A 24,374-nucleotide genomic window follows, 5' to 3' on the forward strand; every position below is an offset into this window, starting at 1 on the left:
ACTCTCTTCCTCACTTTTACTCTCTGAAGGCACTTTAAGTTACTTGGGATATAATTGATGGCTGTTTTTCTGTGATGCTATAATTATTTTGAGACAGGGTATCACTATGTAACCTGGAGTAGCAGGTAGAGTAACAAATGCCTCCCATTGGCTCAGGTATTTGAACATTTGAGTTGGTGGCACTGTTTCAGGAAGCTGTTTAACTTTTAGAGTGTGGAGCCTCCTGGAGAAAGTATGTCATTACAGTTCAGATCTGAGTTTATAGCCAAGCCCCATTTCCAATTCACTCTCCCTGCTACTGAGATATGATTTCTCAGTTTCCTGTTCCTGTTGCCATGCCTTTCCATTGAAATGACCTTGTCCCTCAGGTACTGAAAGCCAAAATAAGTGATTTCATCTATGACTTCCTTTTGGTCATGCTATTTCTACACAGCAACAGAAGTGTGGCTAATGTGTCCTGGTTGTCCTGCTCACAAGTGTTGGGATCACACATGTACTCCACCATTCCAGGGCATATTTATATTTCACGTGTGTGCGCGTGTGTGCGTGCGTGCGTGCGTGCCTGTGTGTGTGTGTGTGTGTGTGTGTGTGTGTGTGTGTGTGTGTGTTACAGTGGTTGAATCTATTGGTTTACATGTGCTAGGTGAAGTATTCTTTGACTGACCTGCATCTCCAGCTCTCCTTGAACCTTCTACTTGTCTTTTTAAAATCTGTAACTAGAAAAAGAGTCTTATTAAGTTGTAAGAGTTGACCTAGAAGTCACACTGTAACATAGTCAGGACTTGCAGTTTCTATTCTCCTGCCTCAGGTCACTTGTACCATGAGGTCTGGCCTTTTACTTACTTATACATATTGTAATTTTAAAATTGACTAATGTTGGGTACCATCTGTATTGGTTGCTGGTGTACTTTGTATTGATTGACACATGTTATAGATTTGTGGTGGACATCATCCAGAGAAAAGTTTTACACAATCACACACTGGAAAGGAATATCTAAACTACAAGTTGCTTGTACACCTGTGGGTTAAATCTTCTAATTAAGGACCAATGAGGTGGCTCGATGGGTAGAGGTGCTTATGCTGAGGGTGACGTGCCATGTGGTGGAAGACTAGACCAACACCCCAAAGTTACCTTCTGACCCAACCATGACTTCTTCTCTATAGCAAAACAAATTAGCAAACAGACAAATTCTCAGTAGTTTCTTGTCTTTCCATTTCCCCAGTAGAACTATTTTACAGTCTGAAGTTAAATTGATAGTATTTTCATTTTGCCCTGAAAATATTGCTCAGCAAAGGGCCAGGAAATGGTGCTGTACACTTTTAATCCCAACATTCAGGAGACAGGGGCAGGGACATCTCTTGAGTTTAAGGCCAATCTGGGCTGCAGAGCAAGTTCCAGTTCAACCAGGGCTCCATGGAAAAACCCTGTCTCAAAAGACAAACAAAGATAAAAGAAAAGGAAAAAGAAAACACTCTGAGGGCTGGAGATGGATTTGATCAGGAACAGACAGTCACCTGTTATGTTAAAGGTCCTGGGATTAATCGTAACACTGCAGAATGACCTCTCCAAAACTCAATTTTCTTTTGCATACAGTTTTCTTTTGACTTATCCTGGAGTTGATCATTTGATTTCCTTCCTCTTCTTTGTATGGGTTTATGTTAGTAGCTTACTTTTTTCCATCTTTAAAGTTTGTTAACCACCTACTTGGGAGAGTTTCTACCAAGAAGACAATCTGGCCATGTCTTTTTTTTCCCCCTGTGGAACTCTCCCCCTCATTGCTTCATAGTCTGATCCAATCTGAACTGCTCTCTACTCTGATACACAGCTATCTGAGTAGAGTACAGTAAACTCTGCATTCAAATGTGTGCCCTCTTCTTGACAACATAGCCCACTGACACTTGGCTTAGTGCTTCTTTTACTGTGCTTTGCCTGGTGAAATTTGAGAGTGGTGTGTGTGTGTGTGTGTGCGCGTGCGCATGTGCGCATGCATATGTGTGTCTGTCTGCCTACCTGTCTGTCTGTCTGTGTTCTAAAAAGAAATTTTTAGGGTCAGTGTAAGGTTGTCCATGATCTCTTTTAGTCCCAGCCCTTATGGCCACTCAATTTTTCAGATGTGTTAGTCATACTTGTGGTAAAGACACAATGGAGCGGTGCCATAACCAACCCAGGGTAGACAGACATGTAAGCAAGAAGGATACCTCTCCATAGTTTATCATGGTGTTCTTTTATTATCATTTGCATCTCCAATGCAATAGTACTAAGAAGTGGACTTTTGGGAGATAATTCAGTCCCTTCTATAGGAAGTCTTAGAATTTGTATGCCCCTTCTATCATGTGACTACTCTAAAAGGAACAGGACCTCAGCAGATTCTGCATTTGCTGATACCTTGATCCTAGATATCTTCTCTCCTATAAAAGTGGCCAATAAGTTTCCGTTGTTTATGCATTATCCCTTCTGAGGTGTTTTATTATGGTGGCCCCAACATGTCAGAGTGGCTCTTCTGTGTTTTGTGATAGTGTCCTAAGAAATGGTGCACAGGGCAAACCTTTCCAGTTCACACATAGCTAAGTTGCCCTTTATTCTGTCTTCACATCTGCATTTAGATAATGCAGTTGGATTCGGAGATCTGTGTTAAAAGGCAATTCCAGAGCTGGGCATGGTGATGTACCCTTTTCAGCCCAGCACTCCAGCGACAGAGGCAGGTGGATCTCTCTGAGTTTGAGCCCAGCCCAGTCTACATACAAAGTTCCAGGCTATCCAGAGTGACTTTGTGAGATCTAGTCTCAAAACCAACCAGCAAACAGCAAAACAAAATACTTTCAGAGTCTTGAAGGTTCTGTTCTTCTGTTGTTGGCGACTCTGAGGTCATTCTGAACCTCCATCCTTGGAGGATTTTTGTTTTCTCTTTGGAAGACTGACCTGATGTGCCTTCTTTCCAGAAGGCTGGAAATATTGCTGTGAGGTAATATGCTATGCATCATGTCCTTCTCTTCTATTCTTTCTAAAATGTTATTTATTTATTATTACTTTGTGTGTGTGTGTGCGTGCACATGTGCTATGCCACCAGTGTACAAGTTGAAGGACAACTTAATGAAGCTGATTCTTTTTTTGTTTTTTTTGGTTTTTTTTTTTTTTTTTTACCTTTAAGCACATTGAGGATTGAATTGAGGCCATCAGCCTTGCACAGCAAGCACTTTTTACCCACTGAGCCATCTATTGTTTCCCCTTTCTGTGGTGACAGGGTCTCAGGAAGCTCAGGCTAGCCTCAGACTTGCTCTGTAGCTAAAGCTGACCCTGAATTTCCAACCTTCCTTCCCCTACTCCCATGTGCATGCATGGAGATTACAGGCAAACACCACCACACCCAGTTTCTTTGCTAAATCTTTCATGCAAAATAGTTACTGATTTGTTAATTTCCTCTGATTTCTCTTTCTATAATTAACATTAGCCTGGTTTTCTGAGTAGACTAGATTGATCAGAACATTTTATCTTTACTATATCCCATCACTTGGAAATTTAAAACACGTGTAATTCAGAAGTTACTGTGACATCATTTTTTTTTTCTGTCTTTCCCTGCATTTTTCTATTTCAGCAGCTTTGTTTATTCAGAGGAGTAATTTGCAGAGGAACACAGCAGAGATGTCTTTGGTGACCTGAAGCTGTGATGTTTAGCTTTGAGATGTCTCTGAACCTTAATTACTGATATCAGTCTCTCCACCCTCCAGTTCCACCCCCAGCTTGACAGCTAAGGAGGACGCTTTCCAGAGAGGGATGGAACTTTCTGGAAAGTGACTTAGCTAAAGCAATCTGGCATTTCTTCCTAATTCCAAGGCAGCATCTTCCCATCGCAGGACTGTGCCTTTTCAGCTTATCATCCCGAAAAGTGGTTGCAGTTCTAGTAAAGGACACTTAGCAGGCACTTCAGAGTAGTGACAATGACAATTGCCAATAGCTTGTTGCTGCAATTCTTGCAATGCAGGCACCCAAAATAAAGACGAGGGACTACACTCAAAAGCAAGACCCGTCCCCTGAGAACCATCCATGCAAAATACAGCTACCTCTCCCTCCAAAGGGGACAATTCGTTGTTAGACAGTTTATTCGTAGCCAAATTTGAGTGATCATGGCCCAGCAACATGGATTTGGGTTGATCCAAGTGTCACATTCCTATGTGGTAACAGTTACTCGAACTTTTTATAGTCCCTGACCAAAAGAAAGTAATCAATCAATATGTTGGGCAAATGCATCTGTGAGGACATTAGGTAGGGGAGTTACAGCAAAACAGTGTAGTTTCTACTGTGAGTTTTTAGTATTATCTAATGACATTCATAGATTTGGGGTTAAAGAAAGCCAGTGGTCTGCTAAGAATACAGTCCAAAGGTTTGATTGCCTTGCAATCAAAAGGTGATATTGGGCAGACAATGATCGGCTATGAAGGATAACAAAGAGAGCCTAAGATAATTTGGGCTTTTAATCCGAAACATTCCAACTCTCTCCAGTCAGTCCACAGGATCATCAGCTTATGTGTGGCTTTTTCTGGTAACCTCAGTTGACCAAACCAATGTCATTTCTGTCTCTTGTAGCTGGCAGTTCACTTCACCTTTCTAGGTGCACTGCCTTTCACATTCTAGGGTCCTGAATTTTCCCTGGACTGTCCTGGACTTTAATAACTTGGGGAAGAAGGCTGGAGAAGGGAAAGGCAGGCAGCTCAGGAACTTCTCTGGTCTCCCTTGCCAGTCTCATTTGGATCTGTTTTATTTATTTTGTTTTTGTGTAGTATTTATTTTTAAGATTAAAAAAAAAAGTTTTAACATGTCTATTGGTTAAACAAGATGCCCTTGACAATTTAATACTAATATAATATTTATTAACAATTTATGTGTATGCTGAGAAAATAATTTCCCTCTATATATGAAATCACAGAAACTTTTATTAACAAAAACTGGGGAGACAGCTCAGTGGATGATGTGTACTTGGTGTGCAAGCATAAGAACCTGAGTGCAGACTCCAGGCATCTGTGTAAAAGCTGGGCACAGCTGCAGCATACGGCTGTAATCCCAGCACTTAGGGCCAGTGAAGAGAACAGATTCCAGGGCCTCAATGGCCAACCAGTCCAGCTGGAAAGGGGAGCTCCAGATTTGGTAAGATTCTTGCAACTACCAAAATAAAAATTAAAAAAAAAAAAAAAAAAAGGTCTTGGAGACGGCTCAGCAGTTAAGAGCACTGACTCCTCTTCTTCCAGACGATCTGAGGTCAATTCCTAGCACCCACATGGAAGCTCACAACTGTCTGCAATTCTAGTTCTAGGGAATCCAAGGCACCCTCACACAGATAAACATACAAGCAAAACACAAATGCATATAAAATTAAAAAATAACTAAATCATTACCTATTTGCATGGGCATGTGCCCCTGCATGCCTAAGTGTATACACATACATGCACACATATACACATAAAGATACACATACAAAAAGAAAGAGAATAATCTATGGTTGGTTGTTAGAAAACCCATTGGAACAAACTATCAAAGATTTCCATTTGCATGTTATAGTTTTTCCTCATAGAGAATCCTACACTTTCTGAAGATGTTGTAGTTTAAGCCTCTCCCAGGAGCTGGGTACTCACACAATCTTCTATTTCTATTAATTCACCCAAGACAAGGATTGCTTCCAGCACCACCCCCCCTCCTCAGCTCCCACCCCGCCCCAGGCCACAGGCTTTGGCTTCTAGACAATGAACACTGGGCACTGAGTTAAATGAAGCCATCACTAGTGCAAGGACAGTCTCAAGAGAGGTAAGTGTCCCTGTCCTCTGCAATTGTTGCTGGAGAGCAATTTGCCCTTGAATCCTCTGCCATTCCTAAACTGACAATTTCATTTCCCTCCAGCCCCGCCTCCTGCCTCCAAGATCTGCTGAAACAGCAAGTTTGGCCCGAGAAGGCAGCAGATAATAGGTAGACACCATCCATCCATCAGGCATGATGGTCACAGATACCAGAATCTCCTTTTGTCTCTGGGTATCCCTGAGGATGCAGGCTGGGGACCTGAGGGTGTTTGCCTAGCTTTTGTGTGCATATGCTTTGAAAGCCATTCCTCTGTTTACTTCCCTGCCTTCAACGGAGACTGTTTACTACCTTTGCAAGGGGTCAGACCACAAAGTCAGCCCACATTAAGACCCAACATCCAAATGTCACAATTCGAATGAGCAGAGTTCAAAAAGTCCGGGGACATTGGCTGCTCTGTTGGGTCCTGTTTAGTCTGAGGGTAATGAAGAACCTCACAGATGACCTGATTTCACTAAAGTAGGTCAGACTCAGCTGAATAGAGGCTGACTCTCATCCAGTTACACAGCCAGCCCCTCCCTCCTCCCTCCACCAGCCACCCCCACCCCAGGGCCTGTACGCTTTCTGGGAATTAGTGCTGACTTTTGTCAATACAGTAGCTAAATCTCCGTGGAATAATTGAACCTTCCCCTTTGGCTTCTGTTTGTGTGGTGTGAGGCCAGGCCAGGGGGAGAGGAGGGGGATATCACCAGGGATGTAGGATGTAGTTATATCCCTTTGCTCCCAGAACCAAACATTGTAAGTTACTGTATCTTATCTGAGAGCCACATTGGAGGAAGTCAGGGAATGGTCTGAGAGCGGAGTTATGTGGATACACTTTCTATATGCCTATCCTAGCCTGTAGCACATAGCCCTCTGCATCCTCCTAAAGCTTACTGTGAAGTACCAGAGGGAGGGCAGAGTAGGAGATGGGTGGTCCAGGCAGCTGGGTTAGGTGAGGCTATCTTCCTCTGGTCCCTTTCTAGGGACTGGCATTGTTGCTGGGCATTTCTAGGCAGGGAGACTAGCTATATACATAGAAGAAAGCACTCAAACCCATTGTTGTAGTTAGGGTTTTTATTGCAGTAAAGAGACACCATGACCATCGCAGCACTTGTAAAGGAAACTTTCATTGCAGTGGCTGGCTTCCAGGTCAGAGGTTCAGTCTACTCTCATCATGGCGGGCCATGGCCATGTGCAGGCAGACATGGTGCTGGAGAAGTAGCTGAGAGTCTACATCTTGTAGGCAACAGGGAGTGGCCTGAGGGTCACACTGAGTGCAACATGAACACTATGAGACCTCAAAGCCCACCTTCACAATGACACACTTCCTCCAACAAGGCCACACTTCCCCATAGTGACACTCCCTTTTGGGGCATTTTCTTTCAAACCACCACACTCATCAGTTTGTCTAATGGGAGTTAGTTCTCTTGCAGAAGACCTGGGTTCTATTCCAAGCACCTACATGGTGGCTCACAAGAGTCTATAACTCTTGTCCCAGGGAATCTGATACCTCCTTCTGATCTAATTGGGCACTAGGCACACACATGTACTCATACAAATAAAACAATAAAATAAATATTAAAAAAATAATCAGAGGTTGAGTATAGAATTATTCTGAGGCTAGCTTGGCCATAGGCCTGGTGGTTGATGTTGTCAGTTGGCTCAGAGAGGTTGGGGGAATGCCTCAGTTCCTCCCACATGGACCAGATGGGTCCCTTGTGAGCAGCTGGGGCTCCATCACAGCCTGGTGGCTGGGTTGTCAGTATGAGTATCCCAGAGGGAAGCAGGCTGTCCCAAAGAGCCCGTTCCACATCGCCTGGAAAGCCACGCACCATCATCTCCACACACTGTATTAGACAGTTTTCATTTGGAGCAAATCACTACAGTTGGCTCTTGTTCAAAGAGAAGAGAAAATAAACACAAGCTCCTTTTTCCCTGGCCTTTTGTGGCATTGGGGATCATTGAAGTCAGGGCTTTTCACACAACAGTTGAGTGTGACATTCTTCCACTGAGCTACAACCCCATTTCCAACTCAATCTAAGAGAAATAAGTTCCTGAAAAGCACATGGGGCCAGAATCTTAGCTGTGGCTTCTTTTATTTATTTAAAATAAAATGCCACAATCTTGACAGCCATTATTATTGCATTGCAAAGTAGCAGGAGGCTGAAAGGGCCATAGTAGGACTGGTTTATAGTGGTCTACACCAAAAGTAATACCTTTTGTTTGTTTTGTTTTTTTAAACTGGAGCTCAGCCAGAAGGCAGGGAAGAAATAACAGTTTTGTTTACTAAGTAGTTACAGCCAAAAACTTACTGAGTATTTATTTCCTAAAAAAGAATTAGTGGTTATTTGAAATAATAAAATCCATAAGTGGTTCCAGGACAGCCAGGGCTACAGAGAAACCCTACTTCAGAAAACTAAACTAAACTAAATATAAAAATAAAAGAGTGAATGCTTTTATTATTATTATTATTATTATTATTATGAGACAGGGTTTGTAGAGCAGGCTGGCCTCGAACTCACAGAGATCTGCCTACCTCTGCCTCTCCATTGATGGGATTAAAGGTATGTGTCACCATTGCCTGGCTATTTTTTCTTTTAAAGGTTTTTTTGTTTGTTGTTTGTTTTTGTTTGCTCGTTCATTTGTGTCAGGTGTCACAGTAGCCTAGTGTCCTTCTGCTTCAGTCTTTTGGGGGTGAGATTGCAGATGTGAAACACTAATTTACTCTTAATCACGCTAGCTGGGAAGCCCCATGAGCCTGTTGGGTATTGCGCCCCTTCTTCAATCTTGGACTCTGACTTGATTGCACTACCTGTGGGTTTGCTCCATGCTGATTTCTGCTCTGGATAAAAGCCACTGAAAAGACTGTGTCTCACAGGGATGCTAAACTAAGGAAGACCACCCCTCCACCCCCATCCCCCCATCCCCCCCACCCCCGGCTCTGAGCTGTGAATAGTCCACAGATGCCCAGCAATTCTCCTAAATGTGAGCATTCGTCCATGCTTCTGCAAGCTTGCTGTGGACCTCAGTGTCCATTGGTACCCCATTTGGGAAACATAGGCTTGAGTACACTGGCCAAAACAAATGAACAAACAAACAAAAACAAACACTGGCCCAGAATAAGGAGCTGACATCAAAGTTCAGCTTCATCATGTGTTTAAGTCAATAATTGTTTATCCACCCTTCCACACTGCCATCCAGTACAAGATAAACTCTCAAACAAACTACAAGAAAGTCAGAGGAATCCATTGCATCTCCAAACCAAGAAGTTTCTGAAATTCGCCAAGCTCCATGAACATAAAACATTAAAACACTGACATATTTTCCAAAGCAACTTTTATCTCAGAGCACTTCACATAGCCTCGGTAAGGACACTCACTAGCCTTTTGTTTCTTTTAATAACAGTGGTTCTCAACCCGTGGGTTGTGACCCTTTCACAGGGGTCACCTAAGACTATTCTGCATGTCAGAAATTTGCATTATGATTCATAATAGTAACAAAACTTCAGTTATGAAGTAGCAATGAAAATAATTCTATGCTTGGGGATCACCACAACATGAAGAACTATATTAAGGGGTTCTAGTGTGATTGAAATCCACTGAAATAGAATCAGAAGGCGGCCAAAGGGATCTATTTCCTCTAAGGTTATTTAGCAAAAGTCAAATGAAAGAGGAAATACACATTTGGTGGGGAGTTCATCACCTTATGGAACTACAAAATGTGGCCCAATTTCTCCCTCCCTCCCTCCCTTTCTTTCTCTCTCTCTCTCTCTCTCTCTCTTTCTCTCTCTCTCTCCCTCTCTCTCTGTCCTTCTCTGTGTCATAATTCTCAGCCAAGACAATAGGAGTCATGTGATATATGAGGGAGAAATTGGGCCAGTTAAAAATAGAAGTCACAGTCCTCCAAGTTCATTAGAACAATGAAGTTTCGTTGTTGATTGATATTAATCTATGTCTGCCTGACACTTGTGCAAGGGAAAGGACAACAGACGATAACAGAGTCTGAGGACTGGAGTCTCTCCTCTCCCTCCATTCCTTGTTTCTGTGTCCTGCCCTAGCTGAATACCACCACATAACAGCATCCCTGAAGTGTGCGGGCTTGGCGCTGGTCTACTCTCCCAACATCCAGTAGTTTTCAGGAACTCTGCCTGACTGCTCCTCCCTCGCAGTAGACAACCTCACGCTGCTGTATTGGAAAGGGGAGAGGAAATGTCCCTAGCCTCCTGGATTCCATTTGCATTTCACTTTGACTTTAGTATGCTCTGGATTCTGATGTGGGTCTCAGCTGCTTGTCTGTAGAGTGGGTTCGGGGAAGCCACATTGGTACCTCAAATTTGTCAAAAGAGCTGAGTCCTCCCATCCTTTCTTCCTTCTTTGTAAGACGTGGGTACCTGTGTGTGAACACACAGTGAGTTCCTGCTGTGTGCCAGGTAATGCCTCTCTAACCAGGGAGGCAGGTGCCATGGAGACTACACCACAGAGGGCCTAGGAAACAGGGGAGTGACCATCAGCTAATGGGTCCCTCTCGAAGATGGTGGGTAACACTCATGTCATTTATGCTTGCAAGCTGATTTGTTTAGTACTCTGATCCCTGTTTTTGTAAAATAGCAGCAGAAGCCTTTCGGGAAGAATGACTGTAAATGAGATCCCTTCCTTTCAGCCCATCCCTGTTCCGGGTACCCTTTCCTGAGGTTGTGGGAAGAGGTGTGTATCCTGTGTTGGGGTCTACCTGATGGGAGATGTGAGTTGGGACAGGTAAGTTTAGGCTCTGCCATTTCTCCTGACATATAACACTGAGCTATAACCATTCATCTCTAGAGTTGGGTCAGGCAAAAAGGGCCCAGCAGGTGGAGGATCGAGTCTGAGCTGGCAGTGAGTTAGGCCTGGATCTGTGGCTATAGATTGGTTTCTTAAGCTTGCTCCCAAGTTTGTACCCAAGGAAGGGGGTGGACCCTGAGGCAGGATGGCTGGCTTCCCATGTTTGTTGCCTTATCCTGTCAGGCTCATCTGGGTGATAAAAAGAAGGTTTCAGTTCAGAGAAACTCTGCCCTTCCAATGCTGCTCCCACCTAGAGACCTCCACTAACTAGTTCAGAGGACCCAGCAAGCATGGAGGAAGTACACCTGCATCTCAGGCAGCTTCTGCCTCTTCCTTAGAGGAGCAGAAGGGGAGGGAATGAGGAAGCAGCCGCTTCGCCCTTGCTGTAGATAGAGGACCTTTCATAGCCCTGTACCTCTTCTTTCACTGAGACAGCATGGGGTGGGTTTGTGCTACGGCAGAAGCCCAAACCACAGCCTGCTCACAAAGCAGGAATTCCTCAGCATTGTCCCAGCATCAATGCGGTAGCCAAGGTGGCAGGTGAGCAGGCTTGTGCCTAGAGCAGTTGGCTCCATCTGCTCTCCAGGTGCAGTTTCAAGCTTCAGTGGTGGCTCAGGGGTGCTAGTCTGAGGGATGTCTCCCTCCTCCACACGCACCTGATGGACTCCTTTGAGGGTAGCTGTCACAAGAGAGGGAGCAGGAATGCTTGCTGGATGGAATAGAGGGGACTTTGGAATTGTTTGTTGAGGTTAACTGTGCATGTGTCTTTGCCCCTTCCCTCTATTACCTGGAAGCATCCCTAGAAAAGCTGGCTCTCAAACTATTGAGGAAGTTGGGAGGGCTAGATAGAACCTTGTGCTCACTGAGGTAGAGAACAGACTTTGAGGCTATCCTTTCATTCCCTCCCCCGCCATCCCCTTTCCATTTCTTCTTCTCCTCTCTCTCCTTCCCACTGTGGGTATGTACATCTGGAAGCCAGGAGTCAATATCAAATGTCTTCGGTTCCACAGTATATTTTGAGATAGGGTCTCTCACTGAATCTATGCTGGTGTCATAGTGGCTTTTCTATTGCTGTGAAGAGACACCATGACCATGGCAGCTTTTATAAAAGAATGCATTCAATTGGGGCTTGCTTACAGTTTCAGAGCTTGCAATATCATCATGACAACGTGCAGGTATGATGCTGGAAAGGAAGCTGAGAACTACATCCTAAGGATGAGAGAGAGGCACAAAGGCAAGACTGGGGCTTTTGAAACCTCAAAGCATGCCCCCAGTGACACTAACAAGGCCACCTAATCCTTTCCAAATAATGCCACTCTCTGGTGGCCAAGCATTCAAATCTATGAGCTGTGTAGTGGTGGGGGGGCATTCTCACTCAAACCACTACATTTGGCCAACCAAAGAGTTCCAGGGATGCATGTGTTTCTACCTCTCTAGTGCTGGGATTACAGGACTGGGTTCTGGTGAACCAAACTTGGGTTCTTATGGTTGTGTGGCAGAAACTTTACCAACATAGACATCTTCCCACCCTTCCTTGTTTTCCTTGTACTGCCTAGTCTGAGTTCTCTTCCCTTTGTTCAGTTCTAAAGCACAGGGTGGCTTGCTATAGGGTCTCTCCCATGACTGACCTGCACACTCATCTTCTCTCTCTCTTTTCTCTACCCTTCCTCTATCCTTCTATAAACTCCAGATAAAAATAGGACAATGGACCAGTAGGGACAGATCTCAGAACTCTAATCTTGGCTCTGGATTCTAAAACAGGAAATCAAGGTAAGGAATGAGGGAAAAGTCCTCTTGGCATTTATGTGGCTATATTGATGCATCCCTAGAAAATCTGTAGAGATCAGCTTTTGACATAGACAGAATTAAATGTCCAAGTCCCGGGCACCTTGGGTGTGATGTGGTGTCCTTGGTGTACCAATGGCCAAGTTATTGTACACATGGCATGTACCATGTAGAGAGTATGACATATGTTTGAGTTCTTGTAGGAGAGGGACATTTACTTGCCTGTGTCACAGGGCTGTGTATAGTGTGGAGACAGTGTATGCAAAAGAGAGAATAAAGCATTCATCATGAGTTGTATCAGTCCACACCCTCCTTTACATCCAAAGGGGACAAAGAGTGCAGAAATTAGAATGCATACCCTAGAGCCAGATAGTCAGGGTTCTAATCTTAGCTCTGCTATGTCCTCTGTGATTTTGGGTAAGTTATTTTATATTCCTCTTTCTTTTCCTTCCTTCCTTCCTCCCTCCCTCCCTCCCTCCCTCCCTCCCTCCCTCCTTCCCTCCTTTCCTTCCCTCCTTCCTTTCCTTTTCCTTTTTTTCAAGACAGGGTTTCTCTGTGTAGCTTTGCCTGTCCTGAAACTCACTCCATAGACCAGGCTGGCCTCAAACTCATAGAGATCCTCCTTTCTCTGCCTCCCAAGTGCTTGGATTAAAGGCGTGCACCACTACTGCCTGGTTTACTTCCCTATTTCTTAAGTACTTTGTATAATAAAGACAATAGTTATGTTGCCCCTTAGGGCTGATGTAGGGATCGAATGAGAATCAGACAAGTTGATCATGAGGAACTATGCCTCGCTATTGTGGTTTGAATGAGTAATCCCCCCACCCACTCCCCAACCCCTGCAGGCACAGGCATTTGAATACTTGTTCTCCAGTTGGTGGCACAACTTTGGGGATGGTGGGTGCCTTGCTGGAGGAAGTATGGCGGGTTTGAGAGTTTAAAGTCCTCTCTATTTCCAGTTTGCTCTCTCTCTGCTTCATGCTTGTGTTTGATGATATGAGGCATCTGCTTTAGCCACCGTGCTTGCCATTTGCACTTGCTGCCATGATTCAACAGCATGATGAACTGTTGTCCCTCTGGAACAATAAGCCAAAATCAATTCTTCCTTCCATAAGTTACTTTTGGTCATGGTGTTTTATCACAGCAACAAATAAGTCACTAGCACATCCATCAGTACTTAGTATTTGTGGTTGTTGCTATGGAATAGTCATTAACTGTTATCACTAAAGGGACTGGTATTTGGGACAAGACACCCCAAGACCAAGTTCTCAGCACAAAGGAGATTTACTTGCCCCAGGGGGGACAAAAGGGAGGGAATAAGAGACAAAAACAGGAGGTAGAGGGCTAAGGAGAAAGGGAAGGGACAAAGGAGCACCTCTGGATAGAGAGGAGACAGATGTGGCAAATAGGAAAAATGGCAGTTCATAAAGGTAAAAGGGAAAACCCTGTGTTAGGGTGAGGTGTTTAATTTTAATTGGTTGTGTTCATTAGGTTAGCTTAAAGGGAGCTTTTGATAGCTGGACCTCAGAAGGAGGAAATGGTCAAATAAGGGAATAGACCTTGGTTTTGTCATGCCCAGTTTGATCAAAGTCTCTTTCGTTGTTATAATATAACAATAACATATTAATATAACTCCAATCTTCCAGAATCTTGAAGGCCCAAGCTACCTTGGTTAGAAGTAACAGCTTCAGGAGATGCGCAGTGGGCATGCTTATTGTGCAAGCATGAGGACCAGAGTTCAGACCCCAACACTTACATATAAAGAAAGCCAGACATGTAACCCCAGTGTTGGGGAAGAAAGAGGGGTAGACCCAAGAAGCTCACTGTTGATCCAGCCTAGCTAAAATGTCAAGCTTCAAGTTCACTTAAGAGACCTTGTCTTAGGTGGTAGTGGCATTCACCTTTAAGCCCAGCACCTGGGAGGCAGAGGAAGGCAGATTTTTGTGAGTTCAAGACCAGCCTGGTAAGAACTACAGAGTAAGTTCTAGGACAGACTCCAAAGTTACAGAGAAACCCTGTCTCAAAACAATGACAACAACAACAACAAAAAAACTCTATCTCAAGGGAATACTGTCGACAATGACAGAGGTAAACACTTCTGGCTTCTGATTCATGTGCACATGGGTATGTGCCTCTTACATATGTACACATATACACACATATATACTACTTATACAACAATCCTTTAAAAGCAAGTAAAGAAAGACAAAGTGAAAAAGTGGTTTATAATTAAGGGTTACTAGACAGTTCCTTCAGTTTGCCATACCTGGAGATGATCAGGAAAATGTTGAATAGCTACTTTTTATAGGACTGTCTTAGTTTGGGTCACTGTTGCCTAGAAGAGACACCGTGACTAAAGCAACTCTTATCAAGAAAGCATTTAACCAGAGTGGCTTGCTTACAGTTTCAGAGACTCATCTGTTACCATCATACAGAAAGCATGGCGATGTGCAGGCAGACATGGAGCTGCCTATATCTTGCAGGCAATAGGAAGTCAACTGACTGTCACACTAAGGGAAGCTTGAGCAAAAGAGACCTAAGAACCCATCCCACAGTGACACACTTCCTCCAACAAGGCCACATCTCCTAATAGTGCCTTTGAGGAACATTTTCTTTCAAATCATCACCAGGACACTGAAGAGAGGACCTCTGTGGAAGGGTAAAGTGCAGCTAGTGTCCTGTCTGTGTTCCCAAATAGCACTGAAATTTTTTTGAGCATCTAAATCATTGTTTAAGAAGGCATTACACTCATCTTGGATGAGTTGATCCTTAACACATTTCCTCAATCAGAGGTTCATGTTAGGTGTCTTCCTCCATCAACTCTCTACTCTATTTTTTTGATAGTGGCTCCCTCGCTGAATCTGGTCTTGGCTAGCAAGTCCCAAGGATCTCCCTGTCTCTGCCTCCCAGAACTGGGATTTTACATGTCCCAGTTACATTGGCTTTTCCATGGGTACTGAGAATCATACTCTGGTCCCCAGGCTTGTATGGAAAGCATTTGACTAACTGAGACACATCCCTAGCCCCTTTACCTATTCTTTTTATAAATAAGGAAACATTTCAAACTGTTCCACCTCTACCCTAAGTTAAGTTGATTCTAAGCAAGAGAGAAGCATGCAGAGTCCATCTCCCTCTGTCCTCCACGGACCCTTGTTCCTGCTCTCACACTCTGGCCGAGTCAGGTGTGAGTTTCAGTTAAGCAAGGACAAGACACTGAAAGATAACAATCAACCATGGTGCCAGGCATGTGTAAATGCAGGAGAAAGGAGACACTCCAGGGCAGGACTATGGGCAGAAGAGAAAGCAGGGCCCAGGGATTACATGCCCCTGTGGGCTTTAGGGAGGCTCTTGGATCTGGCTCTCACTGTTCAGGTGACCACAGCTTCAGGAAGTCCCATTTTCCTTGCAGGTAAAATGAGACCATAAAACTTACTTACTCAAAGGTAGTAAGGACTGAGCAATCTAATGAAAGTCAGAGTCTACACACAGTGCTAGGTGCGCAGATGATTGGTTGATGAGAACACATCAGATAACACACAGAGACTGAATACTCCACCTAGGTATTCAATGTTGGATTGATGATCCCTGATCATTATGGACCAAGCGTAAGTCATTCATTCACTCAATAAGCATTACTGAAATAAAACTGCAGGTGGAATAGGTACTGAGAACGTTCTGTGATGTGGGACAGAAGCAGATGACCACATGTCTTTGTGGGACCAGTATGTTCCATGCATGAAGATACCTTTCCAGCTTTGTTCCCAAGGCTGAAATATTGGCCACCTTAATGAGTGAGCCTCCTCTCTGGAGGAGAGAGAGATGGGAACTTGCTGGCAGTTGAGAATGGAAATGAAGGGTGTGAGAGGGAGTGTGTGCCTATGTAGAATTACTGTTTCAATGATGTGGGAGAGTATTGACTTTGGGGTTGCAAAGACATTTTTGCCAGTAGGTGAATTTTCAAACTTAAAATTCCACAAATAACAGATTTGTGTGTAAGGATCAGACTAGCACTAACACAGATGAAGTTCTCTTTCTCTTTTGTTTGGCCTTTTTCTGATACTGTGGATTGAACCCAGGATCTCAAACTAAACATCATTTCTAGGATTACTATTTTTTCCTTTTATTTTTATTTTATTAAAATTTTATTTGTTTATTTATTTTTCTGAGTTAGGATCTCATCATGTAGCAGAGGATGACCTTGAACTTCTAATCCTCCTGCCTCCATACTGGGAAATTATAGGATTAATAATGATGCTTTCCCTGAAATTATTTTTTTGTAAATTAACATACAAAATATGTTATATTACTGCATTTTCATACTGTGATAAGTGTTCATATTTATTACTTTGTTCTCTTGGGACATTTTTGTATTGTATGTGGGGTGTTTTGCCTTAATGTATGTTCATGCATCATGTACCTGCCTGGTGATGCAGTTCCATGTCCAGGCTGTCAGACATCCTGGACATAGAGCTACAGACAGTTGTGAGCTGCCATGAAGATGCTGGGAATTGAACCCGGGTCCTCTGGAAAAGCAGCTAGGGCTCTCAATCATCACACCATGTGTCTAGGCTCCTATTATTTTGTCCTTATAGAATCCCCTTCCACTTTCTCCTGTCTTCTCCCCTCCCACTCTCCTTCCTCTCCCTCTTCTTCTCCCTCTCCCTCTTCTCTTCCTCCTTCTCTTCCTCAGAATTGAACCCACGACCTTGTACATATTGGGCAGGGATTCTACCACTAAGCCACATCCCTAGCCTTTGCTGTTCTCCTGTTTTAAAATTTTTATTAATGGTGCCATCTTCCATGACCTTCTTCAACAGTAATAAATGTCACATAAAAGCTAAATAGACTCTCTTCCACTATCCTCCTTGTCTTCAGAACTTCGGGGATAAGCTTAGGCACAGTGGGAGGCAGTGCTGAGGTCAGTAGGTGCCAGCTTGGGCTCCTCAATGCCAGGCAGAGATGGTGGGAATGTCACCTCAGTATCGCTGACCCCTGCCTCTGTTCCACATCACCAATGAACACCCCCACCCACCCACACACACACCGGGTTCTCACTGGTAATCATACCCCATTCACTTGGCCATTCCTTGACTGACCTGAGCCCATTGGAAGCTGTGATACACAGCTTCTCGAATTTGGATGATGGAGACCTGGAGAAATAAATTAGTTAAAATGGGGCAGTTCTATTGTGTAGGAAGTCTTCCAAGTGGGCTTATTTGAAGGAAAAGAATAAAGGCAAAAGAGAGAGTGAAATATTTAACAGTTGTTGAGCCAGGTGTGGCACCTTGCATCTTTAATCCCAGTTCTTGGGAGGCTGGTATGGGACGGTTGCTCTGAGCTTGAGGCTAGCCTGGGCTACAGAGTAAGTTCCAGTCCATCTGGGCTACAAAGTGAGTCTCTGTCACCTACAGCCAAGGGGGGAGAAAATAACAATTGCTTCAAACTCTGGTGGAGACTCATTTCCTTTTCAAGGGTGTTTGTTAGGCAAGCCCAGCTCACCTGTGCATGGAGCTCCATGCTTCATTGGATTATTCTACTGAGCTAAAAGGAAACCTTTCTGAACCAGAAAACTGTCCATCACTCCAGCACGGACCGGAAATTCCAGGCCACAAAGGTTGCTTACATTTGTACCTGCTTTGCCTCCAGATCTGAAGTTCATTTGAATGGCTTGTTTGTCTAACTCAGCTCTGCTCAAATCAATCTTTCATGCGTTCTCCTGGCAAAGATCACCTTGGGTCAAAGGCCAGAGGTCATCACGGCTCTCAAATACCTACCCGCTTGGTAAGAGTGCTAAAGTGGACAATTACCCAGCAATTAGTGTGGGACAAAGGGAGTTGCTTCAAAGGACTAATTGGAAAAAGATGAGAATGGCATGTATAGTGGTGCCTCTGTGGTAACATCTTTTTTGGCTGTCCCAAGGCATTTCTAGTTTTTCTTCAACTTGACTATTTTTTTTTTTTTTGACTTTTATTTGTTTGTTTGGTTTTGTTTTTGTTTCTTTCAGCTTTGGCTGTCTTGGAGCTCACTCTGTAGACCAGGCTGGCCTTGAACTCACAGAGATATGCCTACTTCTGCCTTCAAAGTACTGGAACTAATGGCATGGGCCACTACACCCTGCCCAAAATAGGACAGCCAGCATCGTTGAGTTGATGCTCTAGTCTGCCTTGTGGCTTCACAAATTGCTGCTGTAGTATTCTTCCCATTCCAGAGCCAGTGTATGCTCATACAAGATGTGTTGTTCTTCAACCTGGAGACATAGTTATGAGATGCCAATGGCAAAAAGATTCCCTGAGACTAATTAATATAGGACTGCTGGACAGAGAGAGAGAGAGGAGAGGGACAGAGACAGAGACAGAGACAGAGACAGAGACAGAGAGAGAGGAGAGGAGGGGGAGAGAGGAAATCACTCAGAGAAACTTGGAGAAGTATCAGAGCTTTGCAGTGCAGTCTAGATCCCTTTGTGTGCAAATCTATTCATTTTGATGCACTACAAAGTCCAAGTGTTTGTAGAAACAGGAAACCACAGATGGGGACATTGAGGTGACATGGGAAGACCGGCATGAAAAGCTCATCAAGTGACTTCTCGGTGTGTGATCAGGTTCCAGTGCTGTGGGTGCTAGGGAAAGGGCAGGCTGCTCACATATGCCCAAATTTTAGGGAGGGGGAGGGTCACTACACACAAGTCGCATGGGCTTTGATTTCTGGAGGGCCAGATAGCTGCTCAGCAGCCAAAGGAAGTGATGTTTCCCCCAAGAAGGAGAATCCCTGAGACACGGGTTCTTCCAACAACGCTGTCTGGGTGGTTCCATGTCAAAACACCTCATGTTAACCAGGCTCTGAAATTAGTTTTGTTTTTGTTTGTTTGTTTGTTTTTAAAACAGTATTTCTATAGTGAGTTTTAGAAACAAGGGCAAACAGAGCTCTATCTTTAAATGTTAGTTTTGCTGTTATTTGTTAATCCAACATTCACAGAGGCATTCTGATTCTTAAGAAGTGACTTCTGCACCTTGGAAAAGAAATGACTGGGCTATCCCATCCTAGTGACTCTGTCTTTCCTCTTGTAGGCAGAAGGAGATACTGAAAAGCACAGGCCAGACTCCACACTGCTGAAGGAGTTTTACTCCAAATAGTGGCTTCCTTCTTTATGCTGGGAGTGGAAAAAAGTTGGTTTTGTAGCATGTTCTATGTGCGGAACAAAGAGCCTGGTGCCTATCATATCTTCTATAATCGTTATAACAATAGATAGTACAGAATGCGAAATTGAAAAAAAAAAAACATTTAAATCAGCACAGGTCAGTGCGGTAATTACCCACAATCCAACAGTTAAGTAGCTGAACTGATATTCAAGGAAGATGTGTCTGCCTTGTGGCTTCTACTGGGTCCCACTTCTCAGAAGCCCTGAATCATCACCAAAAAAGCCTGGCACCCCTGGCAGGCAGCCATGGAATAGAACGGAAGCAGCTTGTTTCTGAGGATGGGGGAGGTGTAGGGAGAAAGCCAGATGCTCCAGCCATCTCAGGTCAGATGAAGCCTGATCCTTTCGCAGCTTGATTTGACCTAGAACTGGGAAACAGATGGGACCATGCTGCCCCAGGGTCCGTGGGAGCCTGCACACACATATGACTCCTGCCTGTCACTGCTGCCTCTGCTGCTGCTGTTGCTGTTGAGGGCCTGGGGCCTGCTGGCCTTACAACAGCACTCCTGTGGGAGCCTCTGGACTTAATCTTTGCCAGGGATTTAGTGGTAAGGCTAGAGGGCTCATCCTTTCTGAGAGCAACAGAGACCTAGAGCAAGTCCAGGGCAATAAGACAGATGTCAATTGATGTATTATGAACAAAGTGGCATTGTCCTAGGAAAGTATAAACAAGGGCCCAAGAGAGGCCTCCTGGATTCATGACCATCCAACAGACAGGTTCATCTGGTAGCCATGGCTGATCGAAAATCCCCTCTAGTTGATGTGGGGTGGGACCTAGCACTACAAGCATGTGAAGCTATCTAGCAAATGCATAGCCATCTACCCATTTATTTAGTTAACACTCACTCACTGTTGAGGACCAATAATCCCCTCTGCCAAGGACTGAGAGATTTCTTAGAGTATAGCTTTTAGTGATTTGGGCAAGCCAGGACTTCACTAGTCCCCTTTTTCACTATTGATGGATGCTAGAGCAGCTCCTTTGCTCCACTGGGTGGGTGGCAGGAAGCCAGGCTAAGTCCCTGCTTACGGGAACACATACTAATAGTTGTGGCAGATTACGTGATGGGGCTGTGCACCTGGACCTTGGGTGGCAACTTCTCATAGGTGGGGCAAACACTGGAAGTGAGATTCTTTGGGAGTAACTCATCAAATTGGGAGGGGTCTTGGGGTTACTGGGGTTTGGGGTAGTTGGAGCAAAGGCTTCATGATTGTTCCTGGTTGAAGGCATTACAGCCAGTGAGTGTGGAATACTGCAGATGCATACCTACAGGGTTGTAGCATTAGAAAGGTATTCTTGGTGCTAGTTGATAAGGCATAGTTCATGTTGAGATGAAATTTACAACATAGGCAACATTGCACTATCGAATCATTTTCCTTTTTAAGCAGGGAGAGAAAGAATCAGAGATTATTGAATGTTTATTCAAAAAAAAATATTTACTCAGCATCTATTATGCACCAAGTATTGTGCTAGAGCAGTGGTTTTCAACCTTCCTAATGATTCAACCCTTTAATACCCCTCCCATGTTGTGGTACCCCCCCCATAACATTATTTAGTTGCTACTCTATAACTGTAAATTTTCTGCCATTGTGAGTTGTAATGTAAATATCTGATATGTGACTCCCTCCCAAAGGGGTCATGACCCACAGGTTGAGAACTCCTGAGCCAGAGACATGAATGAATGCCATTCATTTCATTTTCTAATCACTGCAGAGGACCTTAAGATCCAGGGACAAGCTGATGTGGCAATTGTGCCGTGGCTTATGGTGGGGACAGTCATTCAGCAGGGTACCAGTCTAAGGCGAAGGCCTCAGTGCTACCTCCAGCCTCTGCTCCCTTATCTGTTTTTCTTTTATGCCCAGCCCCCTAAGACCTTGAGAACTCTATTTGAGCCCACTCCAAACCAGTTACACAGTTTCCTGGGAGAAGGCACATTTCCACCTTGGCCATGAATAACTCCTTTCTTCTCTCTTCCCCTGGCCAGTGGAGGCCCAGGCTGGAGGGGTAGGTCTGGTCTGCTTTGGAGGAGAGGGCTGAATAGATGTTTGCTTTTTTCATTAAACAAAGTCTGTAGGGCAGGGCTTGCAGTCACAGGTGATCCTGGAGCCCTACACAGCAGGTACTCTGATCTTCCTTTGGCAGGCAGGTGAACCCAAATGCAAGCAGATTCAATAACCACAGTCTAAGGAATCCCTATCCCCACCCCCCGCCCAGGCTGGTGTCCTATAAACAGCTTCTTTGAAGAGGTTGCCCGGGGACTGCAGGAACTTTGCTGTAGCACCCACTTGGTCCCTGGTTCTGAAAGCTGGATTGTCCCACGCGAAAGCCCTGCCTCCTTTGACATTCCCCATGCTGACCATTGTCTGTAGAAAGAGGTCATTGTCTACTGCTGACATATCTGCTGACCGAGCCACATGAAACAAGGGGAGCTTTGGAGAAAGCAATCCACTAGAAATAACAAACCCCCAAGTCCTGCCTCAGAGGAGGCTCACCCTGGCCTGGTCAATTTCCTGATGGTGCTGTTCCTCCAGGGAGGAAGTACCCACCACCACAGGAGGGAGGGTCCCTTTTATCTCTGGTTTGGAATGACACCATTAGTGCCTTTGTGTGGATAGCACTGAGAGGCCTTGCAGAGGGTTATGTGGCTGGTGCTGAGGAGGGCTTGTTTGAAGAGGGGGAAAAAACCAAATGATGTTTACCCAGCAGGCAGCTCCTGCCAATGTAGACTCTAATGTCCATTGCATTCGGATATACCCGCTGGCCAGGCTGTTTTGGCTTGTCCTTAGCTATGGGTGCTGTCGGGCAGGCAGCTGGCAGACACTGGAGGTTGGTGCCAGCTCATAACCATGGAAACTCGTCACTGTCCAGTGTAAAGAGCCAAGCTCTCTGCTAGGCTGTCCCACCCCCCAGCTTCCTCTCTGTTCCAATCCAAAACTCAAGGTTCACTGCTGACTAGGACTGCTGAGGTTTTGGAACTAGTGGCCTGGCCATTAGCATGTGTCTGTCAAATTTTCAAATATACCCCCTTCGGTTCAGGGGAAATGTTTTCGGGGATTAAGCTGTCAAGGCCCTTCTTAGTCAAAGGGTCACCCCAGGACCTAGGGCATCCACAGGGCTAGGATCTCCTTAGAAATGTAGAATGTCAGCCTAGCGAGGCTGTATAAATGTGAGCTGCAGTGGCGGCTCTGTGAAGGAGGATCATGGGAAGAGTTCTGGGGCTACATAAGGGGTTCTGTGTAATGGGAGGGAGGAAGGGAGGGAGGTCACCAGAAGGGATGAGTGTGTGTAATTTTCATCTGGAGGCAGGGCTCTGTAAGCAGACTCTACTTCATTTACTTTATACCCCACAGACAAGAGGAAGGTGTTTGACTACGGATGTAGCAGGTGAACAGCCCATGGTCTCAGAGTCTACAGAGAACAGACCCTTGATTTGCAGTATCCAGGAGAAACTGTGCGCACTTTGTCCAGACTAGATTCCCATAAACAGCTATTCTGAGCCCTCATTGTAAATGGGATATGCTTGGGTATGCCCAGAAAGGGACACCAGGTAGGCCACCTGAGGAGTAAAGATGGAAAAAAGATTACACAGTCAGAGGGGCTGGCTTTGCCTGGGGCTGGCTCCTTATAGTCATTCAGTGGGCAGTATTTATGTGACCAAGTCAGGCCTGAGTCCTGTCCTGGGGGAGAAAGCATCTACTTCTTGTTATTTTAGGACTTTTAGCATCCATCTCCAACCCCTTCTTTCCTCTCCTCCTCTCCCCTAATCTTCGCCTCTTGTTTTGCCAAAGCAGGGTCCCATCTGGTATCTTAAACTGGCCTAGTTCTCACAAGTTTGGGATTACAGGCATGTACCATCATAGCATACAGAACCAATCTTATCTAACCTCATTTTTTTTCTCTCCTTCCTCTGTAAGTGCTCCACTCTTGCTGTGCAAGTATGATGACCTGAGTTTGATCCCCCAGAACCCATGTGAAGAATCTGGGTGTTGTGGCACTAGCTTGTAATAGCAGTGTTCTGGGGAGGTTGATCTGCAGGGCTCACCACCTGACAACTTGAGGTAGAGCAGCCCTAATTACAGTCTCCAAGCGTACTTTTTATTTATAAGCTCAAATTCATTGATTTGTTAAGCCTGGGATCTAGAGTCAAGTAGATCTTGGGAGGGTTTTGCCCTAGGGAAGATGGCAGATCAATGCATGAACAGTGCCTAGAGCACGAGTATCATCAGACAGTGTTGAGTGGTCTCCTAGAACATGTAAAGACTTCTGAGTCTAGAGCAAGCCACCAGAAATGGCCTCACCGAGGAGACCTTATTGGAGGAGCAGCAGAGTAGAAAGCCTTCCTTGCAGGAAAAAAAAAAAAAAAACACGCACACAGACCTGAGCCCAAAGGTTCACTGTCTGAGCCACTCAACATTGGCGCAAGGATGCCTGTCTCTTCTCGCTTGCAGGGCCACTCGCTGCACTCATTCAGCTGGTTCTGGAACAGACACAGTTGGCTTTTTCTTTAAATGGTCTGATCATAAAGACCTTAAATGTTGCAGGCCACAGAGTCGTGGTCCTAGCTCCTCTCTGCCACAGGAAGAACAAAGTAGTTATAGGCACCAGGTAAGCAAGAGTGCAGCTGGGTACCAGCAACACTGTTGGGGCAGATATTGGGCTAGTTTTGGCCTCATGGCTCAGGGTTTGCAAACCACTGGTCTAGGAGTGCTAGAACAAGGAATGAGTCCACATGATTCTTCTCCCTGTGTCTGAGCC

The sequence above is a fragment of the Phodopus roborovskii genome, unplaced genomic scaffold (assembly GCF_943737965.1).
Source record: "Phodopus roborovskii unplaced genomic scaffold, PHOROB, whole genome shotgun sequence".
Lineage (NCBI taxonomy): Eukaryota > Metazoa > Chordata > Mammalia > Rodentia > Cricetidae > Phodopus > Phodopus roborovskii.